Source organism: Cervus canadensis, chromosome X (genome assembly GCF_019320065.1).
Source record: "Cervus canadensis isolate Bull #8, Minnesota chromosome X, ASM1932006v1, whole genome shotgun sequence".
Taxonomy (NCBI): Eukaryota; Metazoa; Chordata; class Mammalia; order Artiodactyla; family Cervidae; genus Cervus; species Cervus canadensis.
The window spans coordinates 94063983-94078428 of NC_057419.1; positions in this window are offsets into that span (position 1 = coordinate 94063983).

The following is a 14446-nucleotide window of genomic DNA, read 5'->3' on the forward strand; positions in this document are numbered from 1 at the left end:
CAGCTTCCTTTATAGTCCAACTCTCACATCCATACATGACTACTGGAAAAACCATAGCTTTGACTAGATGGACCTTTGTTGGCAAAGTAATGTCTCTGCTTTTTAATAAGCTGTCTACATTGGTCATAATTTTTCTTCCAAGGAGCAAGCAGCTTTTAATTTCATGGCTGCAGTCACCATCTGCAGTGATTGGAGCCCCCCAAAATAAAGTCTGCACTGTATCCATTGTTTCCCCATCTATTTGCCATGAAGTGATGGGACCGGATGCCATGATCTTAGTTTTCTGAATGTTGAGTTTTAAGCCAACTTTTTCACTCTCCTCTTTCACTTTAATCCAGAGGCTCTTTAGTTCTTCTTCGCTTTCTGCCATAGAGGTGGTGTCATCTGCATACCTGAGGGTGTTGTTATTTCTCCAAATCTTGATTCCAGCTTGTGCTTCATCCAGCCCAGAATTTCACATGATGTACTCTGCATACAAGTTAAATAAGCAGGATGACAATATACAGCCTTGACGTACTCCTTTCCCAATTTTGAACCAGTCACTTGTTCCATGTAACCTTCTAACTGTTGCTTCTTGACCTGCATACTGGTTTCTCAGGAGACAAGTAAGATGGTCTAGTATTCCCATCTTTTTAAGAATTTTCCACAGTTTGTTGTGATCCACTCAGTCAAAGGCTTTTGTGTAGTCAATGAAGCAGATGTTTTTCTGGAATTCCCTTGCTTTCTCTATGATCCAACGAATGTTGGCAATTAATGTTATTTCATGTAGTGCCTCAATTATCACAGACAAGACTTGACATTCTCAGCTAGAGAACAGAGATCACAGTGTACATTTCTCAGTCACATGTGAGGAATAGAGGCAGACTCCAGTGTAAACCAACAATTGCACTGTCTGGCTTAACTCAGGCTCTTTGAGATCCCTTGTGGACAGGGAACATGGAACTCATTACATGGACCTTCTACATCCTCTCTCTACATCATCAGGCTTCCACATCCTTGACCTCCTTCTTTAGCCAGCTCAGATGTTACCTTGGTCTTCCATTCACTTGTTCTGCAGATTCTTTGCTTTCTGTTCCCTTGCTCTGATGATTCTGGGCAAATGTTAACTCTGAAGCCTGTCTCTCTGAATCTCTTTCTGACCTTCATCTCCAACTAACTTGTGTGCCTTCCCTCAGAATTGCTCTGGCTCCTGTGTGGTACTTTCTACTCCCAACACTTTGTCCCAGAACTTTTGTCTGAACTGATCCCTTACCCCAGGCATCTCCGCCTGTAGCCCCCATCCCCAGCCCTACTACTACTGCTTATGTTCCAAAATATGGATTCTATTTATCCTATTTACCTGCTCATAAGTTTGTTTTTATTGCTGACTTTCATTTTTTACTTAAATACAGTGATTTTTTAAAAGAGTAAACAAAAAAAAATAAAAGAGTAAGCAAAAAAATTTTTACAGCAAACATTTCATATAAACATGCATGTCTTCAATTGGTCTTGTCGTCCAATCTACTGGTTAAGACCTGAGTTTCACCAGTCCTACCTTCCTTGCCAAATGAAAACATTCGATTTGTCTGTACCTAATGTATATCAACATAACAGAAATTAACAGAGGAGGAGTCCATGACGGTGACATACCTACAGAGCCCCCGAGTAGGGCTGGATGAGGGGAGCTGACAAGGCACAAAGGCAGGAAGAACAAGTCCAGTTTGACTGGCAGGAGGGTACGTGTGAGAAGTAGTTTATGAGGGTGGATTATTCGTTTCCATAAAGAAAAGATTCCTTACTCTGCTGGATAAAGCTGGAGGGCTTGCAGAGGGAACGGTCAAAGGCTTGCACAGAGAACAAAACAGGCTGTGCTAGCAGATGTTACAACCCTGCAGGGCCAGGCACAGTGGATGACAGGGAGATGCGTTGAGTTCAGAGAGCCTGACTCACCAAGCCCACTGACACCTATGTGTGCACATGCTAAGTTGCTTCAGCTGCATCCAGTTCTTTGAGACCCTATGGACTATAGCCCATCAGGCTCCTCTGTTCATGGGATTCTCCAAGCAAGTATACTGGAGTGGGTTGCCCTTTCCTCCTCCAGGGGATCTTCCTGATCCAGGGATCAAACCCATGTCTCTTGAGTCTCCTGAATTAGCAGTGCGGTTCTTTACCACTAGTACCACCTGGAAAGCCCCAACTGACACCTGCCAGCACTTCCTATAGAAACAAACAGCTTGACCCAACAGGCCCCAAACCACGGTTCTGTCTACATATATCAAGACTTTGGGAAGAAAAAAAAAAGAGAGAGACAAATATTTTTAGTTCAAGTTCCTAGAACCTGCTCCAGTTTGAGCCAGTTAAGAGCAGTGAAATGATTCCCACATCCAGTAACAATTCAAGTCTCCCAACCATGACCTTCAGCTTCCCTGAGCTGTCATTACCAAAGAATTAAAAAGCAACAATCAATTCATTATAAATAAGTTTCTACCTGCCATGAAATCCACTGAAACCCCACAAAAGGCTGAGAACCCAGCGCAGGCCATTGGCGTGTACCCCTGAATGACACTGGTGGAGTGGCATGAACATGCTGTCAGGCCCCCTCTCCAGCTCACTTGGGTCAGTCACCATGTGGGTGGAGCAGGTGACTCAAATCAAAGCCCCCGACATGAATCATATAACTTCTTTCTAGGTCCAGACTGTTTCTTTCCACTAGCTGGAGAGGGAGAGGCCACCCCAAGGGAGAAAAATCAGTCTTCATGTTCTCAATACCACTGAGCTGAAGCAGACAGAAATTTCTGAGGAATTCAAGTCATTCAAATGACAGAAATGGGCGACTCCATACCCTGGTGGCTCAGACAGTGAAGAATCTGCCTGCAATGTAGGAAATCCGAATTTTATCCTGGGTTGGGAAGATTCCCCTGGAGCAAGGCATGGCAACCCACTCCAGTATTCTTGTCTGGAGAATCCAATGGACAGAGGAGCCTGGCAGGCTACAGTCCATGGGGTCACAAAGAGTTGGACATGACTGAGCGACCAACACACTATACTATTTATGAGATGACCTATCATACATCCGCTGCATAAGGAACATTTACTAGTGACCAGTTTCCCGCAATGGCAGATTCATCTGGAAACTGCACACTGCAGAAGGCAATCCCATGACTTTCTTCTAGCTGTACATACAAAATCTGAGTCAGTTTGGGAGTCAGGAACAAACAATGGTACAAAAGCATGAATAGAGGAACCTTACCAACACATGTTGGTTTCACACTGCACACCTCCTATCAAGATTCTGGTTTAGAAACTGGCTGCTGGCTTATTTGCTCAGAGGCTTCTTCACCTCATGTCTCTTCCACTCCTAGACCCCACTGAAACCCACTGAAAGGAGCACACTTATTATGGATCTACATAGAACTAAAAGCCTCAATTTAATCAAATCACATGCATCAGCACAGTATCTGCTGATTTAATCTGTTCCCCCAGCATCATTAGGGACTGCTATATTCAGGGACTGTTTGGATCTAAACTGGGCTTCCCTCACAGCTCAGTCAGTTAAATAATCCACCTGCAATGCAGGAGACCCTGGTTCGATTCCTGGGTCAGAAAGATTCCCTGGAGAAGGGATAGACTACCCACTCCAGTATTCTTGGGCTTCCCTTGTGGCTCAGTGGGTAAAGAATCTGCTTGCAGTGTGGGAGTCCTGGGTTTGATCCTTGGGTTGGGAAGATTCCCTGGAGACGGGAAAGGCTACCCACTCCAGTATCCTGGCCCAGAGAATCCCATAACTGTATAGTCCATGGGGTCGCAAAGAGTCAGACACGACTGAGTGACTTTCACTCCTTTTTTAATCTAAATTGGAGCTAGAAGTACTTCTGTCTTTTGGAAGCTCTTCTAAAGCTCTCCTTCATCGGAAGCATCTATAGACCCCGGCTTAAAGTCATAGCGGATGCTGTGCAAGGAGGCCCGTGCTCCTTGCAGTCCAGCTGCAAGTAGTGTGCAGGCAGTGCTCCTTGCAGTCCAGCAGCAGGTTGGCAGTCCAGTTCAAGGCTGCGCATGGGCACCTTGGTGTGCCTGTGGCCCGAACTCCAGCTCCAGAGTTCAGAGGAGCCATGCTCCTGGGTCAGCGCTCCGGGGGTGAGCCGGGAGCCAAGCCGGCACCCTCCCACAGCAGGAAACAAGTCTTCAAGGTTTTAATGGTACCATTCCCTTGATGAGCACAGAATTACCCTCCAGGCACTGTTCCTGCGGGGTGTGTGTGTGTGTGTGTGTGTGTGTGTGACTCAGTCATGTCCAACTCTCTGTGATCACATGGACTGTAGTTCCCACCAGGCTCCTCTGGCCATGGTTTTCTTGAAGCAAGAATAATGGAGTGGGTTGCCATTCCCTTCCTATTCCCTTCCTCCAGGGGATCTTCCTGACCCAGAAATTGAACCTGGGTCTTTACAGTCTGAGCCACCAGGAAAGCCTCTTACAAGTCTTACCCTGTAACCCCTGTGCTGGAGAGACAGTAGTTAGATGTGAGCATTTCATTCCTTCAATGGCCAATATCCAAGGGCAGAAACCTCAGACCCACGTCATGCAAGATTAGACATTGTACCTCACCCCCACCAAAATAATCTAAAGCAGGAAGAATTGGTGTTCAGCTGTTCTTAGCACCCTAACATGCATCAAAGAAAGGTGATGAAGTACTGGTAAGAGGGCAAACTTTCTGGGGGTTGAGGTGGGTGAGTGGTTGTGGCAGGGCCTGAAATTCTGCAGTTGTTATAGGATCCCAGGTGTGATGGTTAATTTTATGTGTCAATTTGTCCAGACTGTGGTACCCAGATATTTGGTCAAACATTATTATGGATATTTCCGTGAAGGCATTTTTGGGGATGATCTTAATATTTATTTATTTAAAATATTTATTTATTTATTTGGCTGCATAGAATCTTAGTTGCAACATGTGGGATCTTTCATGGCAGCACACTGGCTTCTCTCTAGTTGTGGCATGCAGGTTCTAGAGCACCCAGGTTCAGTAGTTGTGGCATGTGGGCTCTCTAGTCATGGCACACAGGCTTAGATTCCCTGTGGCATGTGGGATCTTAGTTCCCCAACCAGCGATTGAACCCTCATCCCCTGCATTGGAAAGTCAATTATTAACCACTGGATCACCAGGGAAGTCCTGAATTAATATTTCAATCAGTAGACTCTGAGTAAAGCATATGACTCTTTATAAAGTAGGTGGGCCTCATCTAATCAGTTGAAGATTTGAATAGAAAAATGACTGACTTCCCTAGAGAGAGAGAGGGAATTATGCTAGCAGACTGCCTTCAGACTTTAACTATAGCTCTTCCTTAGGTCTCTAGCCTGCTAGCCTACCCTGCAGACTTTAGACTTGCCAGGTTCCACAGTTGCATGAGCCAATGCTTTTTAAAAAAATTAATAACTAGATACCAACAAATTGGACAACCTACAAGAAATGAGAAATTCTTAAAAACATACAACCTACGAAGATTCAATCAAGAGGAATAGAAAATCTGAATAGACTAATCACTAGTAAGGAGATTGAATTAGTCACCAAAAATCTCTCAATGAAAAAAGCTGAAGACCAGATGGCTTCACTGGAGAATTTCACCAAACATTTAAAGAATTAATGCCAATCCTTCTCAAATTCTTCCAAATAATTGAAGAAGAGGGGACATTCCCAAACCATTTGATGAAGTCAGCATTATTACCCTGATACCAAAACCAGAAAAGGACACTACAAGAAAAGAAAACTATAGGCCAGTATCCCTGATGCTAAAACTCTCAACAAAATACCACCAAACTGAATTCAACAACATGTTTAAATGATCATTCTTGGGTCCAGAGGTGGGCCCCCAACTCAGCCCTCCCATCCTCCCATCTCCCCAGGGAATTCCATCTAGGCAAGGCTCTCCCTGCCTTGTAGACCAGCCCCCTCAACCCCAACCCCAACCCCAGTCCAACCTGTTCTGACAGCGGGGTGGCCCCCCAGCAGCAGGGCCCTCAGAACCAGGGCTTCTCCCATCTTCAGGATCGACCCACTCACTCCATGGGCCTTGTGGGGGTGGCAGTGAGTCCTGGTCAACTGCCTCTCCTAGGTTGCTCAGGAAGCCCCTTCCCCACTGGAAGTTAAGGTCCCCTAGCAGACCCAGCTGCCCAGGCCAGTCCCCCATATCCCAGGCCTTTGGCTTCAGCCTTCCAGCCTCAGCTTGCCCTCTGTGTCCCCCTTTGCACCCTAGGCCCCAAGGACACAGACCTGGGGTGGGAGACAGACCCTTCTGGTGAAAGACTGGCTATTGCTCAGCTCTTGGGAGTGCTGGCCAGGTACGGGTGTGCTCCTGCAGGCCTCGGCCCACCATGGACCTGGTGTCCCCAAGGGCTGTACTCCCCCCAAACCCTGTGCTACCTGCCTGCCTCTCCCAGGGAGCCTCCTCAGCTCCCTTTTTGGGCTCTGGGCAGTCCGTGCTGACAAAGGCAGCCCAGTTGGTGCCACTGGCTCCTGTTCCATCAGTCCTGGGCCCTGGCAGCTCCATCCCTGCCTCCACCCTCTGACTGAGCTCTGCATGTTCCACTAACCCAGGTAGGTGGTGGGTGAAGGTGCCCAGCTTCAGCTGCCTCCAAGGGCAGAACACTAATCTAACCATGGAGTACCTGCCATACTCATCCCAAAAAAAGCAACTCCATTCTTGTCTTTCTGACAAGTCATTCTGACAAGTGTGAGGTGCTATCTCATTGAGGGTTGGATTTGTATTTCCCTGATGACTAGTGATGCTGACCATCTTTTTTCATGTGCCTGTTGGTGAAGATGTGGAGAAAAGAGAGCCTTCATTCACTGTTGGTGGGGATGCAAATTAGTGTAGCCACTAGAGTATGGAGGTGCCTCAAAATGTTAAAAATAGAACTGCCAAATGATCCAGCAATTTCACTGGGTATTTAGCTTAAGAAAATGAAAACACTAATTCAAAAATCTACATGCACCTTAATGTTCATAGCAGCATTATTTTACAGTAACCAATTTATGGGAGCAACTTAAGTGCCCATCAACAAATAAATGGACAAAAACAGTGTGTTTTTGTCCACACACACATACATACACACACACACACACATACATACACACACACACACACACAATGGAATATTGCTCAGCAATAAAAAAGAACAAAATCTTCCATCTGTGACAATGTGGATGAATGTGGAGGTACTATGTCTAGTGAAATAAGCCAGACAAAGAAAGGCAAATACTGTATGTTTTCACTTATATGTGGAATCTAAAATACAGAAAAATGAGTAAATATAAAATAGAAGCTGACTCACAGATACAAAGAACAAACAAGTAGTTGCCAACGGGGAGAGAGATGGGGGATGGGCAAAGTAGGTAAAGGGATTTAAAAGATACAAACTACCAATTATAAAATAAATAAATTACAGGGATGTAATGTACAGCACAGTGAATATAGTCAATATTTTATAATAATTTTTTATGGTATGTAATCTATAAAATATTGAATCACTATATTGTACACCTAAAACATAATATTGTGAGTCAAATATACTTCAATAAAACATTCAAATAAAAATAAATAAAGGATCATTTGCTATGATTAAGTGTGATTTATCCCTGAGATACAAACATGGTTCAATATGTGCAGATCAATAAATGTGATTCATTTCACTAAAAGAATGAAAAAATATTACATAATCTCAATGGACACAGAAAAAAATGGCAAAATTCTACATCCATTTATTATTAAAAACTCTGAACAAATTAGGTGTAGAAAGAATGTATCTTAACATAATAAAGGCCATACATGACAAGCCCACAGCTAACATCATACTCAAATGGTGAAAGGTTGAGAGCTTTTTCTCAAAAGTTAGGAATAAAAGAGTGCCCACTCTCATCACTCTTATTCAACATAGTACTGGAAGTCCTTGCCAGAGCAATTAGGTGTTAAAAAGAAATAAAATGCATCAGAACTGGAAAGGAAGAAGTAAAATTGTCTTTATTTGCAGATGACAGGATTTTATATAAAGAAAATCCTAAAGACTGCCCAAAAACCGTTAGAGCTAGTCAATAAATTTAATGAAGTGTCAGAGCACAAAATTAACATACAAAAATCATTTGCATTTCTTTACACAACAATGAATTATCTGAAAAGGGAAATAAAGAAAATAATCCATTTACATTAGCATCAAAAACAATAAGTACTTAGAAATAAATTTAATTAAGGAGGTGAAATATATCTCTACACTGAAAACTACAAACATTGATGAAAGAAATCAAAAAGACATAAATAATTAAACAGGTCTCTCATGTTCATGGATTAGAATAATTAATATTGTTAAAATGTGCACACTACATGAAGCTTTTTATAGATTCAGTGCAACCCCTATCAAACTTCTGATGACATTTTTTACAGAAGTACAAAAAATAATAAAATTTATATGGAACCACAAAAGACCCTGAATAATCAAAACAGTCCTGAGAGAGAAGAATAAAACAGGGGCATCACGCTTCCTGATTTCAAGCTATATGATAAGGCTATAGTAATTAAAACAGTATGGTACTTGCATAAAAACAAATACAAGACCAATGGAACAAAATAGAGAGGCCAGAAATAAACCCAAGCATATATGATCAACTAATATTTGGCAGAAGAATCAAGAATACTCAGTGAAAAACCATCTCTTCAATAAGTGATACTGGGAAAATTGTATATACACATGTAAAAGAATGAAGCTAGACCCCTATCTTCCACCAGTAACAAAAATTAGCTTGAAACGGATTAAAGACTTAAATGTAAGACCAAGACAGTATATTAGAAAGCAGAGGCATCACTTTGCTGGCAAAGGTCCATCTAGTCAAAGCTATGATTTTTCCAGTAGTTATGTATGGTTATGAGAGCTGGATCATAAAGAAAGCTGAGTGCCAAAGAGTTGATGCTTTTGAACTGTGGTGCTGGAGAAGACTTTTGAGACTCCCTTGGATAGCAGGAGATCAAACCAGTCAATCCTAAAGGAAATCAGTCATGAATATTCATTGGAAAGACTGATGCTGAAGCTGAAGCTCCAATACTTCGATTATCTGATGTGAAGAGCTGACTCATTGGGAAAGACCCTGTTGCCGGGAAAGATTGAGGGTAGGAGGAGAAGGGGGTGACAGAGGATGAGATGGTTGTATGGCATCAACAACTCAATGGAGATGAGTTTGAGCAAACTCCAGGAGATGGTAAAGTACAGGGAAGCCTGGCGTGCTGCAGTCCATGGGGTTGCAAAGAGTCGGACACAACTGAGCAACTGAACAACAACAATAAACCATAAAACTCCTAGGAGAAAACATAGGGGGAAAAAAACTCCTAGAGATGAGTCTTGGCAATAATTTTTTGAATATGACAACTAAAGAACAAACAATAATATGAAAAAGAAGTGGAGCTACATCAAACTAAAAAGCGTCTTCACAGCAAAAGAAATTATCAACAAAATGAAAAGGCAGCCTATGGGATGGGGGAGATTTTTGCAAATCATATATGTAATAAGAGGTTAATATTAAAAATATAAAGAACTCATACAACTCAACAACAAAAAACAATCCAATTAAAAATATGCAGAGGACTTTATTTAGACTTTTTTCCAAAGAAGTCACAAACGGTCAAGAGGCACATGAAAAAAGGTATTCAACATCATTAATCATTTGGGAAATGCAAATCAAAACCACAATGAGGTATCACTTTATGCCTATTAGAATGGCTGTCATCAAAAAGACGAGATAAATGCTAGTGAGGATGTAGAGTAAAGGGAACCCCTGTACACTGTTGATGGGATTGTAAATTGACACAGTCACTGTGGAAAATAGTATGGAGGTTCTTCGAAATTAAAAATAGGACTACCATATGACCTAGCAATTCCACTTCTGAGAATATATCTATAGGAACCAAAATCATTATGTCAAAGGGATGCCTGCATCTCCATATTCCCTGCAGCATTATTTACAATAGCCAAGTTATGGAAACAACCCAAGTGTGTATCAGCAGGTGAATGAGAAAATGTATACAATGGAATAATATTCCGCCTTTAAAAAAAGAAGGAAACTCTGCTATTTGCTGTAACATGAATGTGCACTGAGGGCATTATGCTAAGTGAAATGAGTCAAACAGAGAAAGATAAATACAGTATGATATCCTTTATATGTGGAATCTAAGAAAACTAATAAAGAGGCCAGATTTGTGGTTACCAGACATGAGACTTGAGGGGTGAGGGGATTGGATGAAGGTGGTCAAAATATATGCACTTCCAGTTATAAGATTAATAAATATTGAGGATATCATGTACAACATGATGACTATAATTAAAACTGCTTTATGGTATATTGGAAAGTTATGAAGACAGATTTTAAAAGTTTTCACTGCAAGGGGAAAAAAACCTTTTTTCTTTTTTAACATCTATATGATATTATATGATATCACCACTTACTGTGGTGATCTTTTTGCAATATATGTAAATGGTCATTTCCAAATATATTGTGCATGCATGCATGCTCAGTCACTCAGTCCTGTCTGACTCTTTCAACCCGAACTGCAGCCCACCAGGCTGCTCTGTCCATGGGATTCTCCAGGCAAGAATACTGGAGTGGATTCCCATGCCCTCCTCCAGGGGATCTTCCCGACCCAAGGATCGAACCCATGTCTCTTATGTCTCCTGCATTGGCAGGCGGGTTCTTTACCACTAGCATCACCTGGGAAGTTCCCCCATCCCATTATCAACATCATGCTAGAGTTGTACGTTTGTTACCGTTAATGAACCTACACTGGACATCATAATCATCCCCAAATCCACAGTTTACATTAGGGTTCATGCTTGGTGTTGTACATTCTATAAGTTTGGACAGATGAATAATGGCATGCATCCATCATTTTCACTTCAATTTTTATTGAATCTTTATAACTATACATATGCAATTTCTTAAGCCATGCATCTTAGTCCACACCCTTGGAAATGCCACACCAGTTTCATATTAAATAAGTATATATTCAGTCCTGTTCATGACTTTTCTACAGTTTTCCTTTAATCTGTTTGTCAATCAGTCTGCTCCCAATGGTGATGAAAGTACAGCACCACAGAATAATTATGTTTCCTGGTTATGCAAATCCCACTCACAAGACTGTCCTTTTGGTTGGCTGGAGGAGTAATGGTAATTACACTGTATACTGCAAACTTGTATTCAGCACTGTAGGTGCTGCACGTTGCTCTGAGGACTTTCAATGTAGTATTTCATTTAATCTTCACTGTAACCTTAGGGAGCAGATACTGCCTTGATTCCCACTTAACACCAGAGAAAAGTTGAGACTTAGAGAAAGGAAACTGTTACTACAGATCATGCATTTTGCAACTAAAGGCACTTAAGTTCAAACCCATGCCCTGATCCACTGTTTAAATACTGAGTATTTTTCTGTGTTAAAACTGAGGTCAGCACAGAGTAAGGAATTCAGTCAAGGTCGTGGTTTGACATGGGCACAGGCCTCCTGAACCCAGTCTCCTGTCCATCAGACCTTTCAATGTTTTTTCCCCATATGTTGCTCTTGTTCTTTAGTCACCATGTCATGTCTGACTTTTTGTGACCCCATGGACACAGGCAGCACGCCAGGCTTCCCTGTCCCTCACCATCTCCTGGAGTTTGCCCAAGTTCATGTCCCTTGAATCAGCGGTGCCATCCAACTATCTCATCCTCTGTCACCCCCTTCTCCTTCTGCCTTCAATCTTTCCCAGCATCAGGGTCTTTTCCAATGAGTTGGCTCTTCACATCAGGTGGCCAAAATATTAGAGCTTCAGCTTCAGCATCAGTCCTTCCAATGAATATTTATGACTGATTTCCTTTAGGATTGACTGGTTTGATTTTCTTGCTGTCCAGGGGAATCTCAAGAGTCTTATCCAGCACCACAGTTTGAAAGCATCAATCTTCAGTGCTCAGCCTTCTTTATGGTCCAACTCTCACATCTATACATGACTACTGAAAAAACCATAGCTTTGACTACATGGACCTTTGTCAGCAAAGTGATGTCTTTGCTTTTTAATACACTGCCTAAGTTTGTCATAGCTTTTCTTCCAAGAAGCAATTGTCTTCTAATTTCATGACTGCAGTCACCATCTGCAGTGATTTTAGAGTTTAACAAGAGGAGAATCTGTCACTGCTTCCACCTTTCCCTTTTATTTGCCATGAAGTGATGGGACTGGATGCTATGATCTTAGTTGTTGTTGTTGTTGTTTTTAATATTGAGTTTTAAGCCAGCTTTTTCACTCTCCTCCTTCACCTTCATCAAGAGGCTCTTTAGCTCCTCTTCAGTTTCTGCCATTAGAGTGGTATCCTCCGCATATCTGAGGTTGTTGGTATTTCTCCCAGCAATCTTGATTCCAGCCTGTAACTCATCCAGCCCAGCATTTGCATGATGTGCTCTGTGTATAAGTTAAATGAAGAGGGTGACAATAAACAGTCTTGTTGTATTCCTTTTTCAATCCTGAACCAGACAGTTGTTCCATACAGAGTTCTGACTGTTGCTTCTTGACCCTCATATACGCTTTTCCAATAGTCTGAACATTCTTTAGGACTGCCCTTCTTGGGAACTGGGATGAAGATTGACATTTTCCAGTCCTATGGCCACTGCTGGGTTTTCCAAATTTGCTGACATATTGAGTGCAGCACTTTAATAGCATGATCTTTTAGGATTTTAAATAGCTCTGCTGGAATTCCATCACCTCTACTAACTTTATTGGCAGCAGTGCTTCCTAAGGCCCACCTGACTTCACATTCCAGAATGTCTGGCTCTAGGTGAGTGACCACAACATCGTGGTTATCTGGGTCATTAAGATCTTTTTTATACAGTTCTTCTGTGTATTCTTGCCACCTCTTCTTAATGTCTTCTTCTGTTAGATCCATACCATTTCTGTCCTTTATTGTGCCTATCTTTGCATGAAATGTTCCCCTTGGTATCTCCAATTTTCTTGAAGAGATCTCTAGTCTTTCCATTCTATTGTTTTCCTCTATTTCTTTGCATTGTTCTTTGAAAAAAGGCTTTCTTGTCTCTCCTTGCTATTCTCTGAAACTCTGCATTCAGTTGGATATATCTTTCTCTTTCTCTCTTGATTTTCACTTCTCTTTTCCCATATGTGCTTTTTTAATCTGAGGCTCAGTTGGAAAGTGCTGCTCCAATAGCAAATCAGAAGGTGGAAAAAGGGACAGGAAATCACCTAGAGTAAAAGCAGATTATTTTCTTTTTTTTTCTCAAAATCCTCATGCAATTCATCTCACAACACAGAAGTGACACCAAAAGCTCATGCATCAGGTAAATATCTGTATGTTTTTCTTCCTTGGCTACATTTCCAGATGTTTTCTATAACAGTTATGCTGGTTGGTTTATTTAAAAGTCATCTCTTTCATGGGATGGAGGAATGGGCTGGGCGGTACTCTTTGTCCTAGTCCTACAATGTGCCAGATATTTCTATAGGTTTCCTCCTTTTTTCCACCCAGAGCTCTGTGAGGAAGGTATCATTATTCCCATTTTATGAATGATCAAGTATAGGCCCACAAAGCACGGTACTCTTACAGGGTTACACATCAATTCAGAAGCAGAATCTTTCCTTCTCCACTATATACCCATTAGCTTCCTTTTTCAAGGATGGGCTTCCAAAGCTTAAAGGACTGACTGTTTCAAACTTTCCCGGAATTTTGCCCATGGGTACTTACTCAACACAGTACTGATTACAAGATGAAACCTTGTACCAGGATGGTCAGTCTAGTTCCTAAAGTGTTAAGCAAGACTGACATGAAAGCAAAGCTGTTGCTCTCTCTCTGGAGAATGACTTGAGAAAAGGTTACTGACATTTACACAAGGACTTTAATCAATAGGTACTTCACTTAATTTAATTTAATCCTTATAGCTATTCAAGTTACTGTTCATTGTTGACATTATTCAGATCAGGATACAGGACTTATAAGAAGTTAGGCAACTCTCCTCAAGGATAAAGACTTAAAAAAAATGCTCAGGAACTCAAAATCTGGAATTTAAGAGTGCCAATGTTTTTCTGCTCTGTTATGTGGGCAGGCACTCACTGAAGCTAAGTGTATTGTTTAGGGTTTCTCTTTAACAATGAGCTTTACTGCTTTTATATCTGAAGTCATAGTCACTAAATATATATGTGTGTGAGATATATCTGTATATATATATATATATATACACATATATATATATACACACTATATATACACACTATATATACATAAAACACCATCTGTATAGCAAAATTTTAAAGTACAAAATATATAAAAGAATGGAAGAAAATTCTGCAACTTGTATTGCAGATATGGAGTTAATATCACTGGGTCTTAACCAACAGAGAAATAAGCCAAAGATTAGAACAGAGAATGTGCATTAAAAGCTATGAACCACTTGAAAATGAAACACAATGAAAC